Raw genomic sequence first — 13,522 nt, forward strand, 5'->3', positions numbered from 1 at the left:
TTGAGATTTGTGAGTGGGAAAGATAGGGAAAAAAGAGTTACATGAGGACTTTGGCCTATGCTGAGAAGTTTTTGAGTCGATTAGGAGCTCTGGAAAACAAATGACACAAACTCTCAGCGTTGCTGGTGTCTCATTTTTCTCTTTATCTCTCTTTTCACACTTCCCTTCTTCTTCCCTGGATCCATGTGTCTGTCATTTACCTTCCTCCACTCCCTCTCCTCTGTCCTTTTCCTGTGCTGCTGTCTGCACACAGCAGCTGTCCGAAGACTGTCCAGCCTTCAGAGATAACTGGGTTTGGAGTCTGCAAAAATGGGTGTCTATCCCTTTCTATAGCACCTCTGGGAAACATGAACCATGTCCAAGATACAATTAATTCCATCACATCTTATCCCCAGCAAGATACAGATTCATTTACATTAAAAGTTGTATAGGCACAGAACTCATCCTTAGGAAGCTGTCTGTGTTTGTTTTAAGTGACCATATTCATAAGCCCTCTAATAGGTTTGAGTGTTTCCCTCCCAGTGCATTTAACCTCTTCTGACCCCCTACTGGCTGTTTGGTGACCACCTGCCCCAGCACCTTAGCTTTCCTTACTCGACAATATCCCATGCTCTAAACCTCCTTTCATCAAAATTATGCCCCATTCCCTTAGGATACTGCTAAGTGAAGTTAATTTGATTGATTACTATAAACCAAGACACTAATGATTTAATAGATATTTGAATTTATCAGGGATTGTTTGATGAGAACACTTAACGTAAGATCTATCCTCTTAACAAATTTTCAAGTGCACAGCATAGCAATGCTGACTCTAGGCACAATGTTGTACATAGATATCTAGAACTTACCTTCCATAAATGCGTTTAGTTGAGGTTTTCTCAAAGAAGTGGTTCAAATAATGTCTTTATATAGTACCTACTCTATGTCAGGTACCCTGGAAAATCTTGGATATTCAGAAGTAGACAAAATACATGCAGTCCTTATCTTCTTGGAGCATTATAATGTAGTGGATCTTTGGGTCAACACTGCAGAGTGGCTGTCTCCACATACCATTCCAATCACATCATCCTGCATGCAAACCTCCCTGTAGGGAGATCTTCTATTATGACATCACACAGACTATAAAGTTCATTCTGGGTAGCATTTGTTTTCTGGGACTCAGGATGTAATGCTGTTGGTGTTGTTCTAGCACCAACAATAACCACTTGAGTGAGACAGTTCTATTCCCATTTTGCAGAGAAGACTGGCTTTACAGAATTAAATCCTCTACCTATGGGTCATAGGACAAGCAAATAACAGTATCAGGATCTGGAGATGACTTTGAACTCCAAGTCCAACATTGTCCACACCACCACAGGTGCCACCTCAGATTCTCCCCAAGTCCCCACGGATATGGAGTGAGTAGATAATCAGGATTTGCATGCCATCTTCAGCTTCTCATTGGATGCCCACATAGTGGGAGGAATGTAACTGTAACACAGGTTTTAAGGTCTTACTACCTAATAGTCCTGTGCTAATAACGTATAATTCTTACTGTGTAAATCAAGACACTTATTGGATGCCCACATGGTGGGAGGAATAGAATTGCAAGGCCAGTTTTAAGATCTTACTACTGTAATAGTCCTATGCTAATACGTATCATTCTTACTGCATAAATCAAGATTGACAAGCTGCTCCGCCATCCAGCTCACCTTTAATAATTATTCATTCAATTCATGAAACTGAGAGTTGATGTAGCATGAAAAATCATAGTGCTACTTTATGAATGTTATATAAATGAGTCAACAATGGCATCTGTGTATTGGGCCCCAGATGGTTCATTTCTTCACTGCAGGCAGAGACCCACTAACTCAAAAGTCTGATAGCTCCAAACTCAAATTTTTACACCTCCAATTGTTAAATCGGTCCAAATAAGCAGATAGTCCAAATTAGCATATTTGTAGCCACTTAGAGCCCGTCTGTATTGTGCACTCAGTAAAACTGCTCCAAACATCTGCTAGCAACAGATAAGTTCTGGCCCTAAAGACCCCAAGCTGCTGTCACCCTTTGGAGCTGAGTCAGACTCTTGCCATGCTGCTAATGACATTATCTAGACACATAGCCCTCTATCAAACTCTCCTCTTCCCTGGAAGTTCCCTTGCCCTCCACTCCTTCTGAGTGGTGACTCCCTGTACTTTAAACTCTGGAAGATCTCATGCTATGAGGGACTTCTCCTGCATGCAAACTTGTCAAAGGGAAATAAAACTTATTTGTGCTATTGCCACCTTGTGGTCATGTATTCTTTTTAAAAATCAGCCCCCATATCCCTTGAAGCATCTACAATAATCTAAAATGTCCTTGTTTCATTTGAAGACACACAACATACATACTCCCCAAGCAAAAGCATGAAGTCAGCTTATTTTCATTTGTGCGTGGTATTTGGTAAATATTCAGCCACGACTAGTATTATGGAACAGTAGTAGGCACAGGTGATTCTTATTTGACAGTTGTGTCGCTTGTGACATAGAAGTGAACTAATTCACAGAGTAGATACTACCAGTCACATGAACTCAGTAGCTCACTACTTCAAAGTTAATAGAGTGCCCTTATGGGATCAGTCCTATTTTGGAAATGTTTGGAGGTCATAGGAATAGAAAGTAAAGAACATCTTATGGTCCCAGAAAATAAAGGAAACACTAAAAAATAAAATAAAATAAGGCTTGTTTAAGCACAAGGGCCTACTTGACTGGCTAACGTTAGAGCAAATTGAGTCACTAAGTAAATAATGGTAGTACTGAACACACAGAATAAAATATCTGTGGTTCCAAATTGTTATAAATAATAAAACAAGCAAACAAACAGGGAAAGAAATGGCTCTTCCTCATAGTAGAATTTAAGTAAATGGAGAAGATAAAAAACCATAATCGCCATTAGGCAACCACCACAATAGTAATTATCACAGACAGACATGTTACTCTCATGACTCTCATGGATGCAAAAATTTATGGAAGTTTGAGAATAGAATTTGCAAGTTTCAACGTATTTCCCCAAGAACTACAAAGGGAAAATTGTAACTTTACAGTAAAAAACATGGCAGACACCCACCTAACCAAAGCAATCAAAGTAAATATCAATGATAGGACACAGAGATTATCAACCCCTTAGTATGATGCCCTGAGTACACCACAATACCATTTCTGTGGCATTCTTGCCAAAAATCCGTAACTTCATTCCAATTATGAGAAAGTATCAGAAGAATTCAGATTGACAGACATTCTATAGAACAACTGATCCAGCCAGGCATATTGCACTCTGTGGTCCCAGCTATTTAGGAGGCTGAGGCAGGAAGATGTCTTGAGGCCAGGAGTTTGAGGCTGCAGTGAGCTATGATCAAGCCTGTCACTGGTCACTGCACTCCAGCCTGGGCACCGTAGCAAGACCTGATCTCTAAAACAAAACAACAGATCAATACTTTTCATAAGTGTCAACTGATAAAAGATAAAACCAAGGACTGAAAAACTGTTACAGACAGGAGAAGACTAAGGAGAATTAACTAAATGCAATGTGGGATCCCAGGTAGGATCTTGGAACGGAGAAAGGATGATAATGGAAAAAAATGGTGAAATTTGGGAAAACATCTATAATTAATATTATACTGATGTTAGTTTTCTGTTCTTGACCATTGTGCTATGGTTATGATGTAAGATGTTCATATAAGGGTAAGTAAGCTGGTGAGACATAAAGGAATTTTTTGTACAATTTTTCCAACTTTTCTGTAAGTCAAAAATAGGTCAAAATAAAACGTTTAACAAAATGAATTAATATTTAAAAAGTGGTTGGTCAGTGAGGCAAACACTAGGTGCTAGTCTCATAGCCGGGAAAAAAACAAAACCAAACCTGAAACTAGGTGACAGGAAGTCTTTAATCCAGTTTTCCGGTTCAAACAAATTGAGAAAGAGAAATGTTCCATAATTTAACAAAAGCAACCCAGACACAAACACACACCCTAGTTTTCAGCTCAGGTTGTCTTCCTAGACTTCTTAGTATATCCTAAAGTCATAGGCAGGAACTCCAATGCCAAGGACAATTATACAGAATGGGAAATCTTATGTGACATATTTACGGTGTTTTAGTTTTTGAACTTATACAGTCGGGATAATTTTCTGAAATGCATGCTCATTTAGGATCGGGGAATGTTGAAAAGGATATTGATGAATAATCAATAAAATTACATCTAATGATTATGAAAGTATAAAGTATAAATATTGCTTACATTAAAATCAGAATGTCAGTAGAGAATATTTGCTAACAGTATGTATGTTGAAGGAGGGTTTTATTATTTTGGGGAAAATGACACAAAATTCCAGGAAATTACGATCTTACTATTCTCGCCACAAGACTGCTAGTGAAACAGGAAAATCACTTTTGAAACAAATGTTTGATTATTAGGATAAAATGGCAATGAAGTTTTTCCTTCTTAATAATCAAAGTTTTTTTTAAGACTTCAAGGAAATAACGCAGAAATAACTAGAGAACTTAAAAGAACAGAAGAGACTGATCATGCGAAATCCTGCCCGGATGATCTAAACAGCTTCGTAACAAGAATGATACAATGTACATTCACGAGATGTACCAAAAATGGTTACCGTTTTATCTTGAATACAGCGAATTGCTAATTTATGTATTAAAAATTACCATTGTGTTACACAGATTACTGGTTCCCAATCCTGGCTACACCACATAAAAACCACTTGGGGAGTTTTTTATAAAAATGCCAATAGCTGGTCCCTTTCCTCAGAAATTCTGACTTAATTCATGAGAAGTGAAGCTGAGCATCAACGTTCCCAAAGAGATTTAAAAGTTTAAATTTAAAGTTTAAAAGTTCCCAAAGAGATTCTAGTGTGTCCCTCTCCAACAACTAGGGTGAGAATTACTGTTACAGGTGCTTTTTATTCAAATATATCTGTCACTGGATATACAAGATAAATATTATAATCAAAATTACATTTTGGCAAGATATATCATAATTCAGTCCTTGCAGCATTCTTAAACTTTAATAGAAATGGATGCCAGAAAATATGCTAACTAAATTGAATCTAAATAATGATAATTATAAATATGACTAAAAATAACAAAGTCAGAAGAATTTAGGTTATTGGCATCTCATCCCAAGTAGAATGAAAATTCATCTAATTTCATTTAAGATTATTTTGGTTTAAGAAATGTTCTTGGTTTAATTTTTCTTTCCGCCTAAAAAGATGACTAAAAGGTGTAACTCTAAACCTGTATTTTTGTTTTGCGTCTACTCACATACCAAATGAAACCATATAGAGCTGCATCATCAAAAATCAAAAATTTGTAAGTTACCCTGATAATTTTCTTGATTATTGTGTCGATGTTTTAAAAAGCAAACAAAAACCAATACTCTATTGAAACACTTTCTGGTAAAGCACTTTCCACCTTGTAAAAACTGTGAAATGTGTTTGTAGTAGTTCTAATTGAAATTAGCACATCTTGGAATTACGAGGTCAGGAGTTGGAGACCAGCCTGACCAACATGGTGAAACCCCATCTCTACTAAAAATATAAAAATTAGCTGGGCGTGGGGGCACGCATCTGTAATCCCAGCTACTCGGGAGGCTAACTTAAAGGACTTTAATTTTATGTTGAAAACTGTACTGAAGATTGAATTGCCGAGAAAACCACAACCCAGAATTATTCTGGAGCAGGCCAGATTGCCTTACCATACCAACCAACGCTTTGTGGTGTACAGGGAGGATGTTTGTTTGAATAAAACTTGTATGTTCTTGTGATTGTCAAACCAACCAGTGAAGGTGATAGAAATAGTCAAGCTTCTCACAATAGTAGCTAAAAATGTGGTTTTTTGGTTTGTTTGTTTGTTTTGAGACAGAGTCTCGCTCTGTCATCCAGGCTGGAATGCAGTGGCACAATCTCAACTCACTGCAACCTCCCCCTCCCAGGTTCAAGCAATTCTCCTGCCTCAGCCTCCCAAGAAGAGAGTTCTTGATCATGACCCTAGCTATGCCTCCAAATGTCAGCTACTGAAGAATTGTTGAGCATCCTCCACACGCCAGGCTCTCTGAGGCACAGAAACTACAGAGGATAATAAAATACCTATCTTTAGGTCACTTCATTGCTCCTTACCTCAGCATCCCCAGTTTAAAATAAAAGTCATGCTTCTTGCTGAATTGAAGTTAAGCTCTCTGTGGTAATTATTCTTGTTTCTTCTGGGACATACTTCATCAAACATCCTTTCTCTTGTATCTTCGGTCTATTTTCACTTCGAGTCTCTTTGTCAGTAAACAGTTCAGAGTTCAGTATCTTTTTAAAAAAGGAAGAAAAGAAAGGAAGGGAAGAGGAAAAACAAGCAGAAATAAAACTTTCCTGGACTTTCCTAGTCCCTCAAGTAAAAGACTGGCGTCTTTCCTTTCTTTCCAAATATAATGAAAGAGCTTAAGGAAAAATTTGATGGATTTGAGAATGCTACAAAAAAATGCAAATTTTCTGCATGCCAAAACATTCTGCAGACCCAGTTATAAGGCAAATAGAAAACTGGGAAAAAAGTATTTACACGAAATATGTCATATGGTCTATGAACTTGATATATACAAAATTCATTCAAATGCATATAAAAACACTCACATCCTAAGAGAAAAATAAAGTGAAGGAACAGGAAATTTATAGAAAATCAAATGACTGACAAATATGTAAATAACTTGTCACTACAATAGTAATCAAAGAAATTCAAACAAAAACCATAAGGTACTTAAAATTTTAGTTCAGCAATTTTTTGAAATGACAATGATTAATTGTTGGCTGAAAAAGAATCCTCATACAATTGCTAGTAGCACCATCAATTTATACCTGTTTCTTGGAAAAGAGCTCAGTAACACAACCAATCATCAAAATTTGCAGATTCCATATTTGCTAATTCACTTACTCACAATAATCTGTTACCTCAAAATCAATATTTCTGGCGGTTTTGCAGTCATTTGTGAACATGCACAGAGTGGCAAAAAATGTGGGCCATTTGACGTGCACATTCCCAGCCAGGGTCAAGCAAGGTGAGGCTCTGCCTTTTTATGTCAGCTTTTAGACTATAAATACATGTCCTGATCATGGTCTAATTCATGATGTTTTACTCATTAGTAGAAGAGTTAAATAATGCCATCTTTATATCAGTTATCACATGTTTCAAATAGAAACTCAACTATTTCCAGTAATAGCTGGAAGTTATTTTTGTTGAGGTGTTGAAGGTGAAACAATATCGTGAATGTTATTGTTAAGTTCTATTAAAAACCTCAACACTGAAGATAAAGTAATTTGATACAGAAGTAATATAGAGACTTATTTTGGTGGAGCACACAGTTGTGGTAAAAGCAATGTTTTTACTAAATTAAGAAGCCGGTGGAACAAAAGTGTATTTGGAGCTGGTTGTGGTCCAAACACAATTCAAACAAGCTGTGATATTTTCCCGATTGAAATAGGGACTGTCTTTGTCAATGTGTATAACTATTTTTATATGCAATTTTAGAGGAACTGAATCAAAAAGCTTTGTGAGAAAGCTGATGTCAGAAACAAAATAGGTTGGTGGTACACACGTTTTCTCCAGCTCTTTTAAGAATTACCTCATAAATCATCTTAAGCATCCTACAGTGGAATATTTTTGTGAATGTTATCTTCTAAATTTTAGCTTTTTTTTTTTTTTTTTTTTTTTTTTTTTTTTTTCTGAGACAGAGTCTAGCTCTGCTGCCCAGACTGGAGTACAGTGGTGCAATCTCGGCTGACTGCAACTTCTGCCTCTCGGGTTCAAGCAATTCTCGTGCCTCAGCCTCCCAAGTAGCTGACTACAGACTACAGGTGCACACCACCATGCCCAAGAAATTTTTTGTATTTTAGTAGAGATGGGGTTTCACCATGTTTTCCAGGCTGGTCTTGAACTCCTGAGCTCAGGCAATCCACCTGCCTCGGCCTTCCAAAGTGCTAGGATCATAGATGCGAGCCATTGCACCCAGCAGTAATTTGTTTAATATTATTTAGTGTTTTGGGCTAAATAATGGCTGTCAAAGATATATAAGTCCTAACTCCTAAAAACTGTGAATGTTACTTTATATGGCCAAAAAGGACTTCACAGATGTGATTAAGGATCTTGAGACTGGGCAGTTGTCCTATATTATCCTAGTGGACCCTAAATGCCATCACATGTGTCCATATTCTTATAAGGGAGACACAGAGGAAAATTTGACACAGGCTGAAGAGGCGGCGGCAATGTGACCATGAGATCAGAGACTGGAGTTACGTAGCCGTGGGTGAAGGATTGCCGCAAGCACCAGTCTTTTGCAACCCATTTCAGCCTTTTGCCCTCCAGGACTTGTGAGATAATAAATTTCTGTTGTTTTAAGCCATCAAATTTGTGGTGATGTGTATGGTAGCCACAGGAAACTAATACAGTTGGAAATCTTTAATCTAGGTATTTAATAACTGTAGCACCAAAATTTCAGGGGTTCGTACCTCTTAAATTTGAATTGCAATGATTGAGAAAAAGCTTGCAAACAGGAAGACATTGAAATCTGTCTCAACAAAAACAAGAATTGAACAAAGTAAATGATGAGAGGTCAAATCATGCATGAGATTTAACTTGAAAAATCTCTACATTTGAGAAAAATTATCTGATGAAATTCTGACTTATAATGTTGTACAAATTCGTGTTCTCTATTGGAATAAATCACTTGAGAAGCCCTACAATTTTGCAGCATCTCAATATGGCAAATTAACCATAAATAGGAACATTTTATTTGACAAGTTCTGGGTTTTTTTTTTTGCTTTTTTTTTTTTTTAATCATCAAATTAAGTTAGTCTGAGTGGAAGCAAAGAGAGAATATTGTTATTTATACGTTTCAATACAAAAAAATGGTATTGAAAGTATCTTTCATTTAGTAAAATTTTCTCTGAGGTTTTCAGGTACATCAGCAACTGTAGAGAGACTAATTGCCCAATGAAAAATATTGTAGAACTCTGTAGAACAGAGTTCATTGTAAATATCAACATTTTACATTTATTAACCATAAACGCAACTTAAAGAAGGTTGTAGGCAGTTTTATGGAAGAAGTGAAAATACTAAGACCCTACTGGAGAGAAAACTGGTGTTTTTTGTTGTTATTTCTAGAGACAAAGTCTCCCTCTGTCACCCAGGCTGGAGTGCAGTGGCGTGATCACGGCTCACTGCAGCCTCCAACTCCTGGGCTCAGGCAACCCTACCACCTCAACCTGGAGATAATTATTTTTGAAATTAGCTTTTGAGTAGCACTATTTAGAGCACCACTAATGTGATAAAACCAATTTTTTGGTCAATAAAAGTTTCAAAAATTATACAACTTGAATTATTTTATTCTTTTTTTATTCTTCAAAGGCTTCAAGTTTGGATGATAAATTATATAGTTAAGTAACATAACTATAATTCTCTTGAAGAATTATATAGTGTCTTCCTAAAGAAAAAAAAATGGCCTAATCCAATTTTACCTGTTTCACTCTCTTAAAATCAATTTAGTATTTAGCAATTTTGCCCACTGTCTCCAGGGAATTAGAAAGCTAACTGGGGCAGGCATTGTGCTGGGTACTTTAGATATACATAGGAACTTAGGAATATGAGTATGAAATACGTACCTATAGCTCCATTGTGAGAACAAGGAAATAGGTTTATAGACCTAAAGTGGTGCCCCAAATCTGCTGTCTAGTAGACAGCAGAGGTGGAATTTAAGTCCACTGGATCTACTGGCTTTTGTTTTTGTTTTCTGAAACACAGTCTCACTCATTCTGTTGCCTGGGTTGTGGTGCAGTGTTATGATCAGGCCTCCCTACAGACTTGACCTCCCAGGCTCAGGCAATCCTCTTGCCTCAGCTTCCCAAGCGGCTGGGACCACAGGCATGAGCCACCATGCCTAGCTAATTTTTAAAACTATTTGTAATGATGGGGTCTCTACAAACAGAGATTTTGCCCAGGCTGGTCTTGAACTCCTAGGCTCAACCAATTCTCCCACCTCAGGCTCCCAAAGTGCTGGGATTAGCCAATCTACCAGCTTTTTCCTTGTCTTCCCTTAGCATCTAGAATATGAGCCACTCCAATTTAACCTCCACGGCCACGTCTTTCTCCTTCAGTGGTTATCTCTTGTCTCCCTTCTGCCTCTTCCTTGGCCATTCTTTTCACCTTCAAATCTCACCTCTGTGTAAAAGTCTTGATATAATGAATCACCCTGGGTTACTAATGAAAACATGTAGCTCTCATCAAGAACTCGGCTTTCTAAATTCACTTCCTCACCTGAGGCCCAATTAAGCATGCATGACCCCAAGTTCTTTAGGAGATGGTTCATCTATGAGAGAGCAATGTCTGCGATAGGAGCCATATCTTATTCTCTTCTATCTCTTAATCATTAGGACCTAGGGCTTCTCATGCTCAGGTTCCATAGGCTTATGTTCGATGCTGAAAAAACAGGGAGGATGAAACGAGTTCTTGTGGTACCTGTCTGAGCACTCTGGCCTGTGGCTGGGAACCCAGTGTTAGTCTTTTGGGGAAAGCCCTGAAGAGCAAGGTGAAATCTCAGCAGGTATCTCCAGGATGATCAGATGATACCAAAACAAAGGTCTCTCACCGACCTGGCTTGACACACATGATCTCAGCGCTCTGCTTCTTAACATCATAAATGGCAGACGATAATCAGCAGTTTCTTTCTCCTGACCCAGATTGCATGTGGAAGCTCTAGGTCAATTGCTCAAAAATTAATTGCTGCGTGGTCAATTCAATAAATTTACTCCAAAAAGAAAAATAATTCACTTTAACAGTTTTAATCTTGTCTTTATAATACCACCCTTTTTCTATTATTACATTTGTCTCTCCCAGATTTCTTTCTGCTGCAAAGACCAAAAGGACACTGAGGAAGAAGAGAAAAGTAAAACATAGCCATGCATAATCTTGAGAATGAAATATTCTCAAAAAATTTTATGTGTATATATATATTTTTGTTTGTTTGTTTTTACCAAACTGAACCATTAAAAGAAGAGTAAATTTGGCTAGTGGCTTTCTATGAATTCCCTGCTGCTTGTGTGTTGAGTTGGGTGTAGTCCCAGACCAACCAGTTCATTCATAAGTCCCAGGACTTTCCCCATTTGAAATCTGTCTGCTCAAGAAAGCCCCCGGTCCTTCAGGTTTGCTTATAGGGATCCGTGAATTATTTCTGTCTCCATCTTTAGCATGACATTTTTGCAAGGCGTTGACCCCCATGGAGTTTATCTGGCACACATCTTTGGACACCTTGCTGGGAATAAGTCATTCTAAGACATGAGCACCATGATCAGCTAATATTTCACTTTCTTGTTCTTGCTCATTTCTAAGACATCTTAGAATTTCAGTGAATAAAGTCACAGCAACTCCAGCACACTCACCTTTTCCCTACTCTCCCTATAAGTAGCGAAGCCTAACTGAATGGCGAGCATTTACAGAGACATACTTTTTGGTTTTAAGTTTCTCAATCTTGGCTTTATTGACATCTTGAGCCAGAAAAGTCTTTGCTGTGGGCGGGGTGGAGGGGCTCTCCTGTGCATTAACGTTTAGTGGCATCTCTGGCTTCTGCCCAATTAGAGCCAGTAGCACCCCCCTCCTCTGCGATGACAACCAAACATGTCTCCAGACATTGCCAAATGTCCCCTGGGAGACAAAATTGCCCCTAGTGAAAAACACGGAAGTTGACTTTTGGTACAACCCTCCAACAAGGAATTCTAAAAGCCTTATTTAGATTGCATCATAAAGCAGTTTCACTTCACTAACATCACACAAAGATGATTGCCAACTCAAAGGATTCCATGATAGCCTATAATATGCTGGGATATATCAGACAGCTGTGCAAAGACCGTCTGAGGCTAGGAACTTGATCTGCTATAATCTTTATTACATAAGTCATTGTGTCTCTAGTGACCCTCAAATGACAGCCTATTTAGACTGAGAATGCCTGCTAAGGCAAAACATTCAGCATCATAGTGGATACATTGTTTCACAACTACAGATCAGATGCCAGTTTGGTTGTTGGGGTCCAGGCACTGCTATTCAATCTAGCTGATTTTATTTTCCAATAAAAATCTTTTTTAAAAAAACAAACAGAATGGGCCAAGGGAAAGCATGCTTTGTTTTAAAGCTACACAAGCATCATCGCATCACCCTCTGAAAAACACTGGCACAGACAGTATTGCATAGGCTAAAAAGTAGATCCTATAGGTTCTCTATAGTTCAGTTTTTAAAGTTTGAACCCCCTTTTAATAGTGACCACTCACGCTTGAGAAATTAGAAACATATAAATTTCATCTTTCACCACAATGTTTCTAGAGCCTTTTAAATTACACTTTTAAATTCTATATAAAGCAACTATTACTTCAAACTACGACAGAGGAGTTGGTGTTAATGTGGCTGATTTTCCAAGAATATTAGGGGTAAGTATCCTATTGTTTTAAAAATGTACCTGATAGAGTACTACTTATAGATGAGATGTTTTAGTTAATGAGAGTTTCTCTTATGATCCTGTTATTTATTATATGAGGAAGAAGAAAAAATAAACCAAATGCCTGTTCCAACTCCCTGCATAGTAGAGGTTGGTTCTATTTTAAATACGTGCCTTAGCTTTGGATTTGGGTCACCCTATTCTGCAACTCCCTGTAACTGCTAATTCCAAATCCCCTAAGGTGGTTTCCAATGAATTTCTGCTAAAAAATCTCAGCACTTGAGATGATGAACAAGACGCACTTTCCGGACATCTTTCCTTTCTTTCCAATCTTCCCTTTATCTTTCTAACCCTTGTCCTATAATTCTTAACCCAATGTCTTTTTGTTGTTTTTTTCTTTTGAGACAGGGTCTCACTCTAAGTCACCCAGGCTGGAGTGTAGTGGTGCGATCTTGGCTCACTGCAGCCTCGACTTCCTGGACTCAAGGAATCCTACCACCTTAGCCTCCTGAGTAGCTGGGATTACAGGCGTACACTACCAAGCCTGGCCAATTTTTGTTTAATTTTTTGTAGAGACAGGGATCTCACTATGTTGTCCAGGCTGGTCTCAAACTCCTAGGCTCAAGTGATCTTTCTGCCTCAGTTTCCCAAAGCACAGTCTCCCAAAGTCAGTGTCCCTGAGCCACCATGCCTGGCCTTGATCTGGTCTCTCTGCGGTAACAGAAATAAGGTTGGAGGGATAGATGTGTGTGTTTTAACACACGGGATAGGTATGTCCCAATTTTCTTAACCTATCCTATTACACACACACACACACACACACACACACACACACATACATCCCCACTCAGAAGGGCTTGGTCACCAAATCAAAGGAAAATAAAGGTGGCTAAGGACATGGTTTGGGAATGAGATAATAAGATATAATCGGGCAATTTTTTAAACCACCAATAACCCCCAAAATTCAAACCCTTTAGAAATTGGTAACTTATGAAGTCACAAAGACAACATGCACAAATATCATAGATTCAACTGTAATAC

Source organism: Rhinopithecus roxellana, chromosome 8 (assembly GCF_007565055.1).
Source record: "Rhinopithecus roxellana isolate Shanxi Qingling chromosome 8, ASM756505v1, whole genome shotgun sequence".
Taxonomy (NCBI): domain Eukaryota; kingdom Metazoa; phylum Chordata; class Mammalia; order Primates; family Cercopithecidae; genus Rhinopithecus; species Rhinopithecus roxellana.